We start from the raw sequence: 20194 nt of genomic DNA, 5'->3' as shown, positions 1-20194 counted from the left end.
CCACAGGTGCTCTGCTTTTCTCTCACTTCTTGCCATCTCTCAGCTCCTCCCTCCCCATTGTGCTACAGGATAGAAACCTTTCTCTCCTCCCCAGCACCTGGCCCGAGTCTTTGCACCTGCCTCCTGGAGGTCTTGTTCTCGCCCACGCCTCCCTGCTTTCCTTCGCCCCTCTTCACCGCTCCCCTTTCTTCACTTATTTTCCGCGCTCCGGCCCCACCTACCGCAAATGAGGCGAGCGGGGGGCTTCCATGGTGCGGGCGGGCGGGCGAAGGCGGAGCAGCAGTGTCTTGGACCCTATTGGGGTCAGACAGGGGTTGCAGACCCGGGATCTCCGGGGGTCGCAGGCATCTGAGGCGGAGGAGGAGCAAGGAGGGGCGAAGGCCATTCGGCTGCCCTCCTAGCTTCAGACTCACCCAACGCACTGATTTTAACGCGATCAACAACACCATTTGTCACCCCAACCTGCCGGATTTTCCGAGGGTTTGTGCAGGTCGTACTGCAGAAAGCCGCTGGCACCGTCCGGTGGCTCAAAGGCGTTCACTCCTTGTACAAACAGGTGGGGTTACCTGTGGTCTCTGTGGCGCAATTGGTTAGCTCGTTTGGCTGTTAACCGAAAGGTTGGTGGTTCGAACCCACTTAGGGACGGTCCCCAGGTTTTGCACGTGTTAAGATATTCCCAGCGTTTCTGCTTCATAAATCTTACTAGGGAAAGGCAGAGAGAAATGGTAGTCACCCTTCTGTCCCCTTTGCTTGGAAACTGAGAACTCGGAAATGACTGAAGCAATCATGGGACTTGTTTTCGACTAAGAAGTTCCCCCCCCCATATTATTTATTTGTAGTGTTATTTATTTAAGCCCCGGTGGAGTAGTGGTTGGAATCCCTGGTGGCGTCGTGGTTAAGTGCTACGGCTGCTAACAAAAGAGTCGGCAGTTCGAATCCGCCAGGTGCGCCTTGGAAACTCTATGGGGCAGCTCTACTCTGCCTATAGGGTCGCTATGAGTCGGAATCGACTTGACGGCCCTGGGTTTCTGGTTTGGGTTGGTGTAGTGGTTAAGTGCTACGGTTGCTAACCAAAAGGTCAGCAGTTTGAATCCACCAGGCGCTCCTTGGTAAACCCTGTGGGGCAGTTCTGTGTCCTATAGGTTCGCTATGAGTCCGAATCGACTCGACAGCAACGGGTTTGGTTTCAGCATGATTTATTTAACCCTCGCCATATACTCTGCAATTTAAGTTGCTTCTATGCTTTTATAATTACAAATAAAGTTGTAACCACCATTAGTTATCTAGCTATCTATTTATAATCCCTCGTTCTGTTTCTTTAGCAACCCTCACTAAGACTCCCATTAATTTGAGAAACCCAGGTCAATGGCAGGGTTCCCACTATCCTTCATAAAATCGCCACCACAGAATGCTTTCAGGATGCAAGGACAGGTCCCTTAAATGTATTTCTCACATACTTGTTAAAGGTAATGTCTTCCTGACCGTACCTGGGGCTGTAGATATGGGTGAATAAACATGTCTTACGTGATAAATTTCCTGTAGCTTTCTAATCCCCCTAAGGCTTTCGGTATTTTCCTCTACAATAAATGCATCACAGACGCTCTGGCATTTCAAGTTCATTTACTGTAGGCCACCTTTGGGTGCAAGTTTTCAGTCAACTGCTTCAAGTGAACAATTTAGAATTGCTGGCAGCTGCTCAAAACACAGTGGCTCCAGAATTTCTATCTAGTGCACCTATGTCAATAAGGAAACCTAGCCGTATCCAACATTATGTTCCTTCCGCCCTGCTTCTAACCCCTTAGGATCCATTTCCACAGATACACCCTAGGATTTAGGTTCATATAAAATGGCATAAATCTTGCAGTACTTCCGGTTGTATTGCACCTTCCTATGGGTCATCACAGTTTGTGCATTTCCCTCTGGGACTTTCTGGGACTCGAGTGTGATTCTAGATCTAGAGCAATGAGAAAAAGTAGCACTCTGCTTTGAGGAGTAAAGAGCAACTGTTTCTGCCCGGTTTTGAACCGGGGACCTTTCGCGTGTGAGGCGAACGTGATAACCACTACACTACAGAAACACCCGGAAAAACTCTATGCTGCTCTTCTTTAACTTTTGTGGCTTTCAGTGGACGAAATTCAATCCCAGTTCGGAATTCCACTGCCAGCAGGAAAGTCCTGGAAAGGGCCTCAATAAACACTGAGTGAACCAAGGCTCACTTCATTTGCCTTGACTGGTCATTTCCCTCAAGGCTTAGCTTTAATGCCTCTTTGTTATCTCTTTCTCTTGTTCCTGCCACTTTCGTTTGCTTTTGATGTGAGAACTCAAAGCAAACGTGTGGGGCCCCACTGTCCTTGTTTCGAGGGTAGGCGAGGAACCCTAAGCCAGGGAATATCGGGAGGCTCAGTCCCCTTTGCCCAAAGGGGTCGCTCGGTGCTTCCTGAGGCCCTTTTCTTTTTCAGTGTCAGCCGGTGGAGAAGGTTCAGGTGATAGAAGAGAACAAAGAGAACCTTTAGAACTCTCAGGAACTAAAACTCACATAAAGCATGTCTCGTTTGGTGCCCCGCCTCCCAACAACCAGATGAGAATTGTGTCCTGGTCTGCCATCTGATTTAAAGCAGAGAAATGAGGTCTGGCTAAAGATGCTGAGTAATTGGAAGTCTTCTTGCAGTTTTTTTTTTTTTTTTTTTCCTTCTTCTCCTTACAAGGCTATTGGCGAACACTTGTCTATCCGCAAAAGAAAACCTGTTTCCGCCCGGTTTCTAAACAGGGACCTTTCGCGCATAAGGCGAAGGTGATAAGCACCGCACTTCGGGAACCAGGTGAGTGAGCTAACCTAAGAATTTGTCCATGAAAATTGTAGGACCTGCAGTTTTCAAGTACTTTGGCTTCCAGCACAGGAAATTCAACTACATTTGAAATTCGACTGCCAGCAGCAAAGTGCTGGAGAAAGCCCTCGGGAAAAGCACCAACAATCCCTCAGGCAAAGGAGTCTGCAGCTTCAGTTAGGGCATAATGTAGTTTTCTGCGCTTTTTGTTTCTTATACGTAAAGCTAGGACTTTGACAGCTCATTAGAGTTTCCATTTTCAGAACTAAGCTCCTCTCGGGATCTTCAGCTCCCCACAGCCCAGGAGCTGTGAGGGCTCTCACCCCGGGGCTTCGGACCAGCGCCTCGGTGGCCCCTTTAATGGCGCTGCTTCCATGAAAAGATGTGCAATGTTATTCATCCCCCCACTTGCTGGTAGTTGCCATGGAGTTGGTTCCGACTCATGGCGACCACATGAGTGCAGTGCGGAACTGCCCCATAGGGTTTCAAGGCTGTAATTTGGTGCTGCCGTGGTTAAAGCTCTTGACTGCTAACTGAAAGGTCAGCAATTCGAATCCAGGAGCCGCTGTGCGGGAGAAAGATGTGGCAGCTTGCTTCTGTAAAGATCACAGCCTTGGAAACCCCATGGGGCAGTTCTACTCTGTCCTATAGGGTCGCTATGAGTCAGAATCGACTGGATGGCAACGAAGCGCCTCTGCGTGGGTTCCAAACACAAACCTTTCAGTTAGTACCCGAGTGCTCAACCATTTGGCAGAAAACCGGAAAACAAGCATTGCTGAGGATGTGGAAAATTGGAACCCGCACTCCTTGCTGAAGGAATTGTAAAATGGTACAGCCTCTGGAAATCCGTTTGGCAGTTCCTCAAGAGTTAACCATAGAATTCCCAGATGACCCAACACCTCCACTACTAGACATATACCCCCCAAAATTGAAAACAAGAATGCAAACAGATATTTGTACACCAGTGTTCACTGTAGCATTATTCACATTACCCAAAAGGTGTAAACAACCCAAGTGTCCATCAGCAGGTGAATGGATAAACAAAATGTGGTCTATCCATACAATGGAATATTATTCAGCCATAAACAGGAAGTTGTGATACATGTTAAGACATGGAAGAACCTAGAAAAATTATGCTGTATGAAAGAAGCCAGATACAAAAGGACAAATATTATATGATCCCTCTTACTTGGAATCTCTAAAATAGCAAATGCGTAGAGAACAAAGTGTATTAGTGGTTACCAGGGGCGGGTGGGAGGGAAAAGGCAGGAAAGATTGCTTAAGGGGCACTGAATTTCTGTTAAGGATGTGGAAAAAGTCTGGAAATGGATAGTGGTGATGGTTCCGCAACATGGTGAGCGTAATTACTGTCACTGAATTGTGCACATAAAGTGGTTGAAATAGCAAATGCTTTGTTATCTATTTTATCACACAGGCACACACGCAAAATGATCCACACGTCGGATCCTCCCAGGAACACCAGAACCCTCCCTCCAGGCCCTACCCTGCACTTTCCCTGGGGTCTGACCTGCACTCTTTCCTCAGAAGCCCTTTTGCCTCAGCTCCTCCCCTCTGTCCCCTCTCTGACACTTGTGCAGTCTCTTGTTCTGTGCCACTCAATTTCAGTCCACTACTTTAATCGCACCTTCATGTTTTAGCTGCACCTTAGCAAAGGCTGAAACATGCGTCTTAGGGCACTTGGCTCTTTGAAAATATCTAACAAGCAACACAGGCCAAGCCAGCCTTGAAGACCTGCATTGGATTCTTTACAGGGGCAGAGAAGAGCGGGCTACTGGAGAACCACAAACTCATGGCGTGCGCCCCCGCATATCGCACACCTGGGCAGGGCCCAGTTCAAGAAACGGAAAAACAGCGATTTTGAAGATTCTCTGCAGACAGAACCCGAAGGGAGTTGGTTTCTTGACCTCGAGAGGCCAGTCGAGCAAGGGGTCTCAAGCATGTCCCAAACTTCCCAAGACAGGGCAGGAACAGGCTGATTTTGAGGGACAGAGCCAAATAAAAGGGGGCAAAGGCAGCCCAACCCCAGGCCTTGCAATTAAGGGTCTCGAACCCTAAGATCTGAGCGAGCGGAGGGCCACGCCTTAAACTGATCTCCCGCCTTTATCAGAAGAGTCCTTCGTCCAAATTCATAGCTCAGGAAAGGGAGGAACAGTATAGACCAACGTCCACATTTGACGGACAAAAACCCAAAAGGTCTACTGCGTTCGAGTCTATTCAGACTCATAGGGAGCACAGTAGAACAGCCCCAAAGGGTTTCCAAAGATGGGCTGGTGGATTCCAACTATGGACTCTTTACATAGCAGCCTGAGCTCTCAACCACTGTACTACCATGGAGAACACGAAAATTTCCTAATAATTAGATGTGGAGTGTGAGGAAAAGACCTGCGCCAAGGAGAGCTTGCACTTTTTGCCTGAGCATATGAAAGGAAATCAACAAAGATGGGAAAAAGGCAGGGGCAGCGGAATTTCGGGGGAAAATCCGGAGTTCAATAAGGGGTCCGGGGGTCCTGGTTCAAAGAGTTATTCATCCAGACTGTCTCTGTTTCTGTATCCATCTGAACCCTTTTCGATGTTGGAGTTCTTGGGCGCACATGCTTGGCCGTCTTCCCACCCTGGGCACCTCCTCCCTGCAGGCTCGTGCCCTTCGCTGGACCCCAGCCACCGTCTCTTCACACGCTGCCACCGCGCAAAGGCACATCTCTATGTCAGGTCTGAAGTACGGCGGCGGGGAAGAGCCAGTTGACTCCGAAACTTGCAGAGACCTAACAGCCCTGGGTGTGCTGCAGGCTGACTGGCGTTTTGGAGAAGACAAGGAGGAAAGGGCCTTGGGGGACGATCCCAGGAGCAGAGGGTAGGCGTCCTGGCTTCCTGAGTTTGGTGAGAAGAGATGTACTATCTGGAGGAGGGGGATTACACCAGGCCATGCAGGTCCCTGGTGGTCTAGTGGCTAGGATCTGGCGCTTTTACCACCATGACCCGGGTTCAATTCCCGGTCAAGGAAATTTGTTTTGCGCCCTCTCTCCTCCGCCTTGTTTGATGCAGAAGAGTCCCAGAATTGCCCAGGCTTGGAGAGGTGAGAGGCGATGAGCAACTGTTCAGCGGCTTGGAGCTCCCAACAGCTGTATCTTGCCCTTGGCCACCAGGAACCTTCACCGCTCCTGTGGTCCTCATCTTAGAAACCTAACCTTTCGCTCTCAGAATGTTCATCTCCAGAGAACAAAGTAGAACCTGTGACAAGAGCTCCAAATCTCCTTTTTCAAAACAATTCCAAACATAAAATTGAAAGAGTAGTGACTTTATGCTTCACGCATTTACCAGTGAACATTTTCCACATTAGCTTTGTCCATCTCTCCATATGTATGTATTTTCTATTCCATTTCAAAGTAACTTGCAGATATCTCAGGATCCTTTGGTTACTCCTTTCCTTTGGCAATACCCCTCTAAACCAGCCTCTTGGGGACTTTTCCTCTTTATCCTCTCAAAGAGGTCCCTCTTGCTCCTTGAGCATAAAGTCTCAGGTGTGACCTGGAGCCCCTCCAGGAATTACAAAGACTCCAATCACTGGGAAAATCTCAGGTGTTTAGAGATTCTCTCTCAGAAACCAGGGAAAAAGTCCAAATCCTTTGAGTAAAAATTAATTGTACACTCCACAGACATGCTCATTCGCCCCTACTTTTATCCCCTGGAAAGGTCAGAAGACACTACCTTCAACAAGGCTGTGAGAAATAGATCGTACAGAACTGTTTTCACATCCTCAGAGAACTCTGTGGTGGTCATTTTATGAAAGACAGTGGGAACTGCTACCATGGAACTGGGATCATTGAAATGAATGGGGATGATGGGAAGATGGGATTGGAAGGGTCAAGTCACAACATTTAACCTTAAAGGACAAGGTGACCTCAGTTACTACATTGAGTACAAAGCTCAAGCAGTAATCAGAATGGTCTGTCCCTCAAAGCTCTTTGGCATTAACTCCCTGGTTGGTGTCTCTAGAAACACAATAGATGGGCAACCTATTAAAGTCTTACTTGATTTGCATAAGCAGAAACACACTAAGTCTGGTGAACATAGTCTGACTTGAATCACAGCAAGAGACAGTCACAGACCCTCAACAAATTCACAAGCACAGAGCTCTTTGAATGAAAGAGAGGTAGATCCCCTCAAGGAAGAACCTGTTTATACAGTCAAAAATCAATTCTCTTAGGGTTTTACCTAAATGGCGTATTCCCACCAAAGTTATCTGAGTAGGATGACCTCCCAGTAAATATTATTTTATAGCAGAATATTTGGAATTTACACCATAATAGTATAAGTACTCAGGTGTGTTATTAGTTCATTTTCATAAGCAAAAAAAATATTTTAGAAGGGTTGCCATCAGGGTTGATCATCAGTGAAACTAGAGTGAGGCAAGTTTAGAATGTGAACATCTATTTGACTTTGACTATCATGAGATTTACCTTTCCTAGGAAGGAAAAGTAGATTAATGTGTATTGAAACAGGACTTAAAATTTTTAGAGGAGTAGATAAAATTATTTATAGGTTGTTTTAGTTACCAATTGGGAAAATTCTTAAGGTAATCACTGGGTTGGTAATGTGTGGTGGTTAAGGTTGTGTGTCAACTTGGCTGGGCCATGATTCTCAGTGGTTTGGCATTCATGTAATGATGTAATCTGGCAGCTATATAGTGATGTAGTCATTCTGCATGATGTGATGTGACATGATAAGCCAATCAGAGTTAAGGGGATTTTGTTCAGAGGTGTGGCCTGCATCCAATATATGTATAGATGTTTTGCCAAACCTTGCTTGCTTGCTCTGGATCCTGCATCTAGCTGGTCATCGTTTGACGTTCAGTTCTTGGTACTTTAGCCAGCAGCCTGCCACCTTACCTGCCAATCTTGGGTTCATGAGCCCTTTCAGGTACGTGAGATGAGAGAAGCCTCCAGCCTGATGTCTGACCCATGGACTTGGGACTTGCTATCCCATACAGCCATGTGAGCAATTTCCTGGAGATAAACTTCTCTCTTTATACCCATATATACCTATATATGTATATATACACACACACAGTTATGTATGCATACACTCACACACACACCCCCATACACATGCTTCACTGGTTTTGCTTCTCTTAAGTATCCAGCCTAAGACATTTGGTGCTGAGAGTGGCTCCAGGGGAACAGAATCATAAGGATGAGTTTTCTAAACTGGTTCTCAAGTCTGACTAGTCCTAAAAAGTGCTGACGACTCTACCTCCAGTAGTAAAGTGGGTGCTGTTAATCCATGGCATGAGGTGGCAATTTTAATATGCCAAATATCAACAGAAATAGATCATGTATTGGTGAGAAGCGAGGCTCTGGGTGATCACACGTTTCAAAATTTTCCACAGTTTTGTCAGAATGAGAAGTACGGAAGCTGGTTGGTTGGTCCTCCTTTCATTAGATGAAGTGATAAGAGAGAGGAGCTCAGGGCTTCAGAGTTACAGTTCAAACGCCATAAAAAACACCTCAAAGTTGCAACTTGCTTCCTGAAAGAAAGCCTTATTTCTTGTAGTAACAGAGCTGATATTGCCAAAAATCTAACACAGAATCTTACTGTAAGAGTGGCTGAATTACAATGCCAATGAATTCCCAACTTTGAAAGGTGTCTGAAGTTAAAGTGAGGGCATTGATTGAGAAGAAATGGGACCCTACAGGACAGAACAGAGCTGGCGCATAAAGTTTCCAGGGAGTGCCTGGTGAATTTGAACTGTAGGCCTGTTTTGTGAGGAGACTTAGCACTTCAGCACTATGCTACCACACTTTGCATATTAGGTATGGGAGATAGGAAATAACATCGAAGATAGGGTTTTTTTCCCCCTTAATTGTGAAATATAAGAAAAGTGTACAGGTTTCTGCTTTGAGCCACATTGGTGTTAGAGAAAATGGTATTTACTGTTCTACCTTAAACCACTAGAAGACAAGACAAAATATGTGAAATAGCTCTTTGGAGGCACTGTACCACAGGAAGTATATGACAGAGCTCAGACTAAGGCAGTAACAGTGTGTGTTTCCACCAGGCTGAATGGAAAGAGCATCTAACACATGTGGCAGGAAGGAGAGTCTTCAGAAGGGTAATGCCTCAATACCCTGTCCACATTAGCCTAGAATGTTCTGAACTTGCCCCAACAAAGCTTAAAAGCAAGCCTGGAAAGAATGAAATTGTTTGCAAGTCACTTCACGGCATCCCAGAGCAAAGTCCTAAAATATTTAAAGGAGTATATGAAGAACAACTTTTTAGTAACCCTGATGTAGGAAAGCATGATCCATAAGCATGAGAAAAATCAATTAACAGAAGTAACAGATGACAGAATCAGTAGACAAGATATTAAAACAGCTATTATAAACACACTGTATAGGTTCAGAAAAATGGAGGAAAGCATGAGCTTCATGAGGAGAGAAATAAAAAATAGAGATTCAAATAAGTCCTGTTGGACTTCCTGGCAGCCTTTGTGACAGACTACATCTTGGTTCCAGCAACCTCTGTGAGGAAGTCCATCTTGAATTCTAACTTCCTGTGCATTTGATTTTCATAATCCCTCTCCTTCTCCTGGAAATCTCAACCCATCTAATGAATAAAGATAATGCCTTCTCCCCTCCCCCAAAAAACTTTTATAAGCCCCAGGATCTCCTTTCTTCATTGAGAGACTTGAGGCTGAAAAAAAAAAAGCTAGGCAGAAATCCCTCTCCCTCTCTCCTTCCGGAGCCTTTTACTTTCTTTCTGTCCCTAATAAACCTTTGCTCGTGTGGAACCTCTGAGCCTCTCCTGGTCATTCCTGGTCACGCAGGGCTTAGTCCTGAGCTGGGAAGCCCTGCCCTCTAACAATTTCTACAGATGACACAAACCCCAGAACCTTTAAAGAGTGATACATATGACTACATCAAAATTTCAATTCAAAAACAAACGACAAACTTTAAAAACATTCTACATAACAACGAAATTATTTCTCTTTTCATTGTTCCTGTTGTTAGGTGCCACTGAGTCGGTTCTGACTCATAGCAACCCTACTTAAAACAGAATGAAACACTGCCCGGTTCTGTGCCATCTTCACAATCGTTACGCTTGTGCCCATTGTTGTAGCCACTGTGTTAATCTGTCCTGTTGAGGGTCTTCCTCTTTTTCGATGACCTTTTTTTAGTATGTATCTTTATCAAAGTAATATATGCCCAAAAGTTTGTTATGAAAAACTGTAGTCCCCTGATCCCTTTCTACATTTCCTGTTCTCCAGAGAAAACCACTTTCAACTCATATAACCAATTATCTGGCTATTTCTCTCTTTAAAGAAACATTGTTACGCCTTGATTTTCCAGTCTACCCCCTGCAGACAGCCTGCAAGGTGAAAAAAGGAGTGCATCTGAGTTGGTGCCTGCATCAACTGCTAGTCAACACCAAGGGAGCCAAAAAAGTGCTTCACTTGACTTCCACTCAGTTGCCAACGGATTTAATCCACCTCACCCCTCCACACTATGAAAGGAAACTTTGCAAGAACAAATGCCAGGCAAGCTGCTTTGAGGTTTATCGGTGGAACAGAGTTTGGGTTTTCGGGCGGGTCAGGAAGGGATGGGATCGCTCCTGAGTGAGGAGCGCGGTGGTCCACACCCAGCAACTGAAACTGCTGCCATGAACGCCCAGTTCCTCTGCTTCCCCTCCCTACTTTCTCATTTTTTCTTCATTCTATTCTCCCCTTTGTTTTTTCCTGTCTCTTCTCCTTCCTCAGGTATTTTCTGAGGGTTTCTGGAATCTCAGTTTCTGAGGAGGAGAGAAGAGGACGAAGGGACAGGCTGCGAGGCCTAAAAGGCCGCGGGGAGCAAGAGGGAGATCTGGAGCAGCTCAGTGCTCTGCGGAGCCTGGGGCTCCCCTCCTGCTTCTTCTAGTCTGAAACCTTTCTGGCTCCTAAATGACCATTAGGAGGGGGAGACGGAAGAGGGTGTCAAGAGTTTCATTCAGTAAAGAGTTAAAAAAAAAAAATTAAACACTCTGTGTTCAGAGTCCAGAGGGCTCACCATTACGCCATGGAACACCCTGAGAAGTTGATCACTGCATCCCAACACCAGGCCTGATTTCCATTGCTGTCCAGTGGATTTTGACTCGTACCTATGAGTATCGCAGTGAAAACCCAGACCCAATAACACTACTGTCAAGTTGATTCCAACTGATATATATGACTATCTCAAAAAAAAAAAAAAAAAAAACAGCAAATCCGTTGCCATCAAGTTGATTACAACTCATCTCGATAACCCAGACCCAGTGCCGTCGAGTCAATTCCGACTCATAGCACCTTATAGGACAGAGTAGAACTGCCCGTAGAGTTTCCAAAGATCTCAGTGGAGGTGTGTAAATACTAATTTAGCATCCATAGTTTTCACAGACTAATCTCAAGGCAGTCCTCTGTCAGACAGGACTTGAGTACGGTTGACCTGTGTGAGTGGGCTTGCTTTCTCTCTGCCTTTCTCCTTTTATTGACTTCCATCATTTCATTCAGAGCCCTGGTGGCCCACTGCTTAAGAGTTTGGCTGGTAACTGAAAAGACTGGAAGTTTGAATTCAACAGTTGCTCCTTGGAAACCGTATGGGAGCAGTTCTACTCTGTAATATAGGGTCACTTTCAGCTGGATGGATGGCAAAAAAAAAAAAAAAAAAAAAATCATTCATATCTCAGGAAATGAGGTAAAATTCACTTTGGGTTTAGGGCAATAGCACAGCTCTTTAAGTCTCCATCATAAACCACAAACTCTGCCTCATTTGCCAGAGTTTCCTGTCCCAAGGTGAAATTTCTTCAAACAATAGTGTTATTTCCTTTTCTCCGCCTTCACCCATTTCTCATTGCCCAGGGAGGGCAGATGATTGTCAGGGCAGGACTTGGGACTTTGTGTGTCCCTTGGGCAAACAGCTCCATTACACTCCAAAGCCACCACAGCTTCCTAAGTAGAGTATAGAAAGGTGTGTCAGCAGTGGTTTATCTGGAAGTGGGTTCATGAGACAGGATAACTTTCATTTTCTTCTTTATACACTTCTTTTTTTGTAAGTTTTCTTACAACAAGCATCTATTTGTCAGATTTACAATAAAACAATTAACAATGCTTAACATTTACACACTTAGACAAACCAGACTAACCTCATCTGCTGTGACTCATAATTGATCACATGCTCTTGAGGCTGTAAAGACAGAGGTCCGACACTTATACAGCCACAGTCTGTTTTCTAAGAGCTTGGCCACGTCCATCACATTGCAATTTCTCAATATGTCATGCATTGTTTTTTTACATGTTTTCTAAAATGTAGTGTAAAGAATTTAACTTTATCCAAGGAATTTTATCTTTGTCCTTGATTTCTAAGAGATAACTCTAAACCAAAAACCAAAACAAAACAGCAAACTACTACTGTCAAGTCAATTCCAACTCATACATACATTTATGTAGTACAGGGCAGACCTGCCCAATAGATTTTCCGAGGATGTAAGTCCTTAGGGAAGCAGATTGACACAACTTTCTCCAGTAGAGTGCTAGTGGATTGAAACCACTGACCTTTGGGTTAGCAGCCCAACACTTACCCACTGTCCCACCAGGGCTCCTTGAGATAACTCTAAACTCTTGGAATTTGCTAAGTAATTGAGATTCCTTTGTTTACTACGAAGCCCTGGTGGTGTAGTGGTTAAGTGCTAAGGCTGCTAACCAACAGGTCAGCAATTTGGATCCAGCAGGCACTCCTTGGAAACTCTATGGAACAGTTGTACTGTGTCCTATAGGGTCGCTGTGAGTCGGAATGGACAACAGGTTTCTTTACTATAGGCCTCCAGACTACACTTGAAGGTTTATGCTAGTAAAGCAACTCAGATGGGGGCTGGCCAACCTAGAAAGACCACCTCCTGTTATCAGCCAATTTGCGGGGAGGTCGGTAAGTTTTGCTGGAACAACCATTATAGTGGATACAGGCCACACCCCTCAGAAAACTCTTACAACTGATTGGCCAATCACATGAGATCACATCATGGAAGTGAATACACTATATTACATTATGAAAAAGCAGTACATCCAACATCTGCCAAACCAATATGCTTGTTCTGCGTATTGCCTCATTTCCTTCCTGATGTCTTGAAGGGTTCTGTATATTAAACTTTTTGTATTCTGCATCTGGTAGTTCTAGGAATACGCTTTCATGTAGAAGATCCCTGGATTCTTTGTTTTGAGAGCTTGTTGAGGTGATCATGGTCTGTTTCTTTATGTGACTTGATATTGACTGATGTCTCTGAGCCATCTATAAGGTATTGTATTAGTTTATGCTTGCTTACTGTGTCGTAGCTGCTTGCTTTGTTTTGTTTTGGTATACCCCTATGGGTTGCTTGAGTGAGCTAGCTTGATTATTTTCGCCTTTGGAGCTCTGGTGTCCTGTCCCCAGCTGGCTAGAGCTGTTATCAGGTATATCAGTCTAGGTGTCCATTCAGTTTTCTTGTATGAATTCAGCTCAGGTTTCCAGTAGCTGATTATCAAGTGTGTGGTACAGGCTCTGTCTTACAGTCTTAGAGGGGCAGGGGTGATTGGCGTATATACCGGTATCTGATTGCAGCAGCAGGTCATGCTCTGAACAAGGCAGGGGACTGAGAACCGACCATCAAGTGTCTCTGAGGAAAACGTGTCCCTGTTCCCTAGAGTGTGCAGGTGGGTGGGTTCTGCAGACGGACCATGGGCACCCAAAGTTTTTGGTTGTAAGGACTGGGAGGTTATCGGTTATCTTTGGACCCCTATTTCGGGTGGCTGGATGACCTGAGTGGAGCTACCAGTCCTTAGGTCCCTGATGTGGGTAGGTGAGGACCTTGTTTAATAGGCAAAGCAATGTCAAACATCAAATACCCACCTCTCCACCACACAGCTGAAATTGTTGGAGTTTGCCAACAAGGGCCTATTCTCCTGAAATAGGCCCACACAGGTCCATGCAGAAAGGAAAGGTGCTCAAGGTCCACGGATGGTTTATGCCTGGACAGGAGCCTCTTCTGTCCTGAGCTCCCCTGGTTAGTGGAGGTGGCAAATTATCTTTTCCCCCCATTGCAAATTTTTTCCTTCCCCAAGGCCGGGAGGATGGCTCTTGGTGCTCAACAGGGCCTATCTCAGGCCCAGGGATTTTGCTGGTGAAGCCAGCTTGGGGGTGGGGGGGGGCGGTAAAATATAGGCAAATACTTAGCTTTTGCCTAGAGCACCATTCTTCTCAGGTTCTGGAGGTGTAAGTAGGCTGTGCAGCTGGCTACTTCTTCCTGAAGAAACTGTTGCGGAATGCCAGTACCAGCCCACCACCGCTGCTGCTGCTGCTCCGGGAATGGTGCCTGAGGGCTCCCCGCGATTCAGGTCCAAAAACTCCTCTCCACTTCTGAACAGTCTCTTCCTCCCCCTACCCCTCAGTTCATTGTCTAAGCTTGCCTTTGATGCTCAGGGCTCCCACCTTGTCACAAATATACTCATTTCCCTTGATTTTTTGGGACTCTGTTGTAAAGAGGGCTCACCAAAAGAGTCTATTCTGCCATCTTGGCTCTGCCCCACATAATTTTTGGGAATGAGTTTTTGCACAGGGCTCTAAAAATGCTGAGCACGGCCCTAAAAAAAATGGTGACCACTGGTTACTGCCACCCCAGGAAGGTCATATAGCAGGTGAATTTGGAGTTGGTGTGCCTGTACCTCGGCCTCCTGCCAGAAGAAGAAAGGAAACCTGGGGAATCAACCAATCATGGTGAGGAGTTGTAAAAGTTGTAGCAAAAATGTAACAAGAGTAGACCTTTCTGAAAAATGGCTATTATGGGATGGCCAATAACCCTCTGCATGCTTCAGAATTTTTACCAAAATATTGGTATGAGACAGAATTCTAGATCTATGCATGAGTCATAATATTTTCCAATCACCTATTCATATTTACCTGTTTATACAGGTTTTTCAAGATACCAAGCACACAAAGGTAAAAGCAAGTATAAAATTTGTTATCATAGCATTTTACATTTTAAGAATAATGAACACTAGATCTATCTATGCAAAGTGATTTGGTGAACCTAGTAAACTATTTAGAAAATCCAGAAGGAGAAACTCTCCAACCAGACAAATTTAGAAAAATGAGGGGAAACTTTTAGAGCTTGGATCAAGCAGATAATTTCTTACAAGGGAAGAGTAGGTTATATAAATGAGTACTTACTGATGAAATGAAAGAAAACCTGATAATGAGAGAGAAAATTATCAGCACCCAGGAGACACTGGCCCCACAGAGACTTCCTGTGCTGACCAGGGTGCAGTCTTTTCAAATGTAAGCAGAGTAAACTTTGAGTGCCCTGGCTTCCTGGTGGGTATGAAATTACAACACTGATCACTTTTCTCATTCCAAAACTCTTGGCCAAGAGTAAACCAAAAAAAAACAAACCAGTTGCTGTGGAGCCAATTCCAACTCGTGGCAACCTCATGTGTTGTAGAGTGGATAGAGTTTTATGTGGTTGTGACCTTTCAGAAGCAGATGGTCAGGCCTTTCTTCCAAGATGCCTTTGGGTGGACTCGAACCACAAACTTTCAGTTAGCAGCCCAGCTTTCAACCATTTGCACCACTCAGGGACTCTTTGGCTGAGAATGCTCAGGCTCTAATTTGGGGCTATAAAATGGGAGTCTGAAAAGAAATAAGGTAGAGAGGCCATGCCTTTCAGTGAGCAGTGCGTTTGCTTACTAGCCAGCAAAACAATGCCTGACGACCTCCCCCTCAGTTGCTTCCCCTGTGCAGGGGGCCAGGAATATGAAGCCACCACAGGACATAGGCAGCCAGGAATGTGTGCTTTGTGCCTTGCTTCCTCACCGTTTCACCGTGTGAACTGAAGAGTATTCTTTCCTTATTTATGAGTTTATTTCCCTTTGTATAGACCGAGATAATAATACCCACTTACTTTCCTTCAAAGGTCTCAGGGATGACTCACGAAAATGCTTGTTCAATTTAGCCAGCGTGCTCACATGTTTTAAATAATAAATAATTTCTTTAAAGTCTGCAGAACCTTTCATCTGGTTATATATAACTATTACCTAGAATCTCAACTGACTTACCCTATTTCTCTTAGATTTTCAGGAGTTTCAACTGTAGGTGGTCACAATGTCCTGACCTCTTTACAGCTGTAGATTTTCTAGCCATGTGATCTTACAGTCAACTTAGTGCAGTGAAAGTAGCTCATTATGGTGTCAAATGGCTCATGTTCAAATTTCAACTATGCCTTTCATTAACCCTGTGACCATGGCTAACTTAAGGCATCCCTCTGAGCCTCAGTATCTTTATCTATAAAAAGGGAAAATGATACCTGTCTGCACTTAATCACAGGATGGCTAGGAAGCTCAAGTTGACAAGTATGCAAAAATGCACTGTAAATCATCATTATATACCTGTAGCAGGATTTTTAACAGTGTTTTAAGAGTTTCTTGTGGTCCTTTCTTACCTATTGGTCAGCTATAAGTACTGTTAAGATTTTCATTTATATTCTCCAAGTCTTTTTCCAGAGTATGTGTATGCGTGTTTGTGTTTATGAGGGGATTTACTTTTAAAAATATAATTATTTCATTATGGTATAATTATGCATTATAATAACTGTATATGTTACGGTATATGTATACATATCCAAAAAACCACACCTGTTGCTGTCAAGTCAATTCCAACTCATGGTGACCCCATGTGTGTCAGAGTAGGGTTTTCAATGGCTGTAATTTTATGGAAGTAGATCATCAGGCCTTTCTTCTGCAGTGCCACTGAGTGGATTTGAACCACTAAAATTTCCATTAGTAGCCAAACACAAACCATTTGCATTACCCAGGGACCAAGAATGTATTCATAAATACTTAGGTTAGTAAAAGTTCTTTCAAAACGTGGTTAATAACGGCTTAGCATAACAAGCCCATCATATACACATACATATATATAAAAAATATTATGTATGAATGTTTGCATTTTCATGTTATTGAGAGTTATTTCCAAATATGGTTGATGGCTACAACAAAAATATTGTGGCTAATAATTCTACCATGTGAGTGAACATTAATTTATTTGATCATTTTCTATTTTTAACTCATTAGGAATATCTGTTTCCAGTTTTTTTTGCTGTGGTTGTTTCAGGGCTTATTTTGTTTTTTTGTTGTCATTGATATGGTTGGGGTTTTTGCCACCATAAACAAGGCTACAGTAAACAAATGATTTTATGAACCTCTAATTCCATAGAGATTTCCAGACTTGAAATGTCTGGCTGAAAGGGTATGGACTTTTTTAAGGCCCTTGCTAACATACTGTCAGATTCTGTTCCTGAATTATACTATTTAAACAGTGTAAGAAAGAATAAATCTTATGGTAACCTTGCCAGAACTGTTACCTATTTTAATCATTACCAGCTTCATAGGCAAAAAATAGTATCTCTTTATTATTTGTTTATATGATTACTACTGCAGTTGCATTTTTTCATGTTTATTGATTTTAATTATGTCTGCTATGAATTATCCCTTCTCATCCTTGCTCCATTTTCAAGATTTTCCTTATTGATTGGTCAATGTTATTTACACATTCAGGAAACTAATTTTTCATTTGTCATAACTCATAAATATTTTCCAAATTTGTTGTCTGCATTTTAATTTCACTTACGATTTTTGACATTGAAGTTTTTTAGGATAAATTTAACAACCAGTGTCTTCTATTGTTTTCCTTTCGTATACTTTGTAAACTAAGTACAAGGAAAAACCGAAAAACCAAACCCACTGCCGTCAAGTCGATTCTGACTCACAGAAACCCTAGAGGACAGAGTAGAACTGACCCATAGGGTTTCCACGGCTGTGATCATTACGGAAGCAGACCGCCACATCTTTCTCCCACAGAGCAGCTGGTGGGTTCAAACCGCCAGCCTTTTAACACCGTAATCACTGCACCACCACCAGAGCTCCTTAAGTAGAAGCAAGGCATCCGTGTATCAATTCGCCCTTTTAATAATAACTAGCCCGTATATCAAAGACTTAGCAATCTAGAACAAAGTTCCAAGTGTGATGATGCTGTTATTGTTGTTCTGTTAGGAAGCCATTTTGGAATCATCAGCAAAGAGATTGTTAAGTAGTTCTGGTGCAGGAGACCTTGGGCTCCGTTTTGTGATGTGTTGTAAATCCTAGCCTCTGTGCCTGTGGGTATGGTCCCATTTGGGAGGCAGCTGTCTGCTATGTTAATAAGGCAGGATTAGATCATGTTAATGAGGATTAGTGTGGGATGAAACACCTTGACTCAGATCACAGTCCAGATCTGATGTAAGGAGAGTTTCCCTGGGGTGGGGCCTGTAGTACCTTTTATCTTACAAGAGATAAAAGGACAGTGACTCAAGCAGAGAGAGAGAGGGACCTCCTACCACCAAAAAAAAAAAGAGCCAGGAGCAGAACACGGTCTTTTGGACCCAGGGTCCCTGAACTGGGAACCTCCTAGACCCAAGGGAAGAAGGTTGATGCCAAGACACATGCAGATCTCCAAGGGATGCTGAGCTCACAGATGCTGAAAGGAGGCAAGGACCTTTCCCCAGAGCTGACAGAGAAAGCCTTCTCCTAGAGCTTGTGCCCTGAATTCACACTTTTAGCCTCCTAAACTGTAAGAGAATTAATTTGTTTGTTAAAGCCATCCACTTGTGGTATTTGTTATAGCAGCACTAGATAACTAAAACAGTAAGCAAACTCAGCAGCATGAATATTAATAATGGTTAATAATAGTAATTAACCCTGATTAAACTTTTACTATGGAACAAAACCTGATTTAAGTGTTTTATGTTTATTTCATCCTTCAAAACACTTTAAAGCAGGCAGAACTTATAATTTTTTCCATTTTATAATTGAAGAAATTAAGGCACAGAAAGGTAAATAACTCATCCAAATTCACACAACTAGCAAGAAAATTAGCCAGGATTTGAAACCAGGTAGCGTGGTTCCATAGTTAACATCCTTGCACACTATGATACTTAGCAGTTATTATTAAAAATTTCAAGAACACATTTAATTTTTCTTTATGTATATGGAAAGGTATATATGCATGAAATAGAGAAAATATATTTTTAGTGTTTTAGTATTAAACTAGAGAGAATATATTTCCTAGTTTTTTATAGCTGTGAATAATCTCTAGTCCTTGAAACACATTTACTTGCTCTAAAATGTGTCTCATGATTGTTCCTTTAAAGAAAAATGAGGTAATCAATTTTTTGTTGTTGATTACACTATGTTCCACTCACAGGGGGAAAAACACACAAGACCGAGATAGCTGAACAAAACTTAGGTCCACCTCAAAGAGGAGTCAAAATTCCTCGAAATCTCTAAACCCGACAGAAACCAGGACAGTGTGAAGAGACTGGCAAGACTCCACGATAACATGAAGAGACTTACAAGGCTGCAATGATAGATCATGATGTCCACCTCAAAGAAAAGCCAGGATTCCTGGAAATCTCTAAACCCTGACCTTTCCCCTATAAAAGCCTCCAGTTAGCCCTTTCACGTTAGACAGAATTTGGGAGAAATTTAACCCCCTCTGTCTCTTGGACACCGGTGTTCAATAAAGCCCTCTTGCAGCCTACCTCCTCCTGTCTCAGTGTTGGCTTTGCGGCAGGTGGCTCGAATCCGCGATTTGCGTGTAACTATAGTTTTTTTTATAGAATTTATATATATGGAAAAGTAGATACACAATTTCCTTTGGTATCTGTTTACTTATTATGGTCAATTGGGGAGAACAATTAGGAATTGATTGAAGAATTGTTGGATTATCTAGGCCTCTGGCTTTCCCACCTTCTCACACTTCTCCCAGAAAGCAAAGATTAGAACAAAGGAAAAACACAAACATGACCAATTCTGCTGCTACAATTTGATGTTAGTTCTGCTTGGGATTGATTTAAAAGGGAAAATAAACTGAATGAAACAATCAAAATAAGATCAGTTTTATATACCCACCTATTATATTTCCATCGTAACAGGTGGTTCCCTGGGTACCAGCTATAGAGCAGACCAGTAGAGGGTGTGGCATGTGGGGGCAGAGGGGTGAATTCCCAATAACAACACAATATTGCAGTCTCTGAGTGAGCCTGGCCAGCAGAATTGATAGGCTCTTCCCCCACAGTCCCTCTTTCTTCCCTCCCTGGTCTCAGAGCAGACTTGGGCTTTCTCTTAACTGCAGTTTCAGGATCCTTCATGGCCAAGTCACTGTCTGAGGCCTCACATAGTGAACAGCAGAGGCTGCCTTGCTGCCATGAATTTCCTTCCCATCTCCATCCTCCACAGCCCTGCTAGATTGATATTTTGGATGTGTGAACTTAATCACATCCAC

The 20194-nt window shown here is 43.6% G+C and overlaps 2 non-coding genes and 1 pseudogene across 2 annotated transcripts; 2 read left to right on the top strand and 1 right to left on the bottom strand.

Annotated features, from left to right (window-relative positions):
* Nucleotides 1-571: 571 nt before the first annotated feature.
* TRNAN-GUU (transfer RNA asparagine (anticodon GUU)) lies at nt 572-645 on the top strand. Its single transcript has one exon. It is a non-coding gene; the product is annotated as a tRNA-Asn (tRNA).
* A 1359-nt stretch (nt 646-2004) lies between these two features.
* On the bottom strand, nt 2005-2077 carry TRNAV-CAC (transfer RNA valine (anticodon CAC)). Its single transcript has one exon. It is a non-coding gene; the product is annotated as a tRNA-Val (tRNA).
* Nucleotides 2078-5437: 3360 nt separating this feature from the next.
* The window catches only part of LOC126071375 (uncharacterized), a 28472-nt pseudogene continuing 13715 nt past the window's right edge, over nt 5438-20194 (top strand).

This window comes from Elephas maximus, chromosome 3, assembly GCF_024166365.1.
Source record: "Elephas maximus indicus isolate mEleMax1 chromosome 3, mEleMax1 primary haplotype, whole genome shotgun sequence".
Lineage (NCBI taxonomy): Eukaryota > Metazoa > Chordata > Mammalia > Proboscidea > Elephantidae > Elephas > Elephas maximus.
This window is presented reverse-complemented; position numbering and strand designations above follow the sequence as displayed.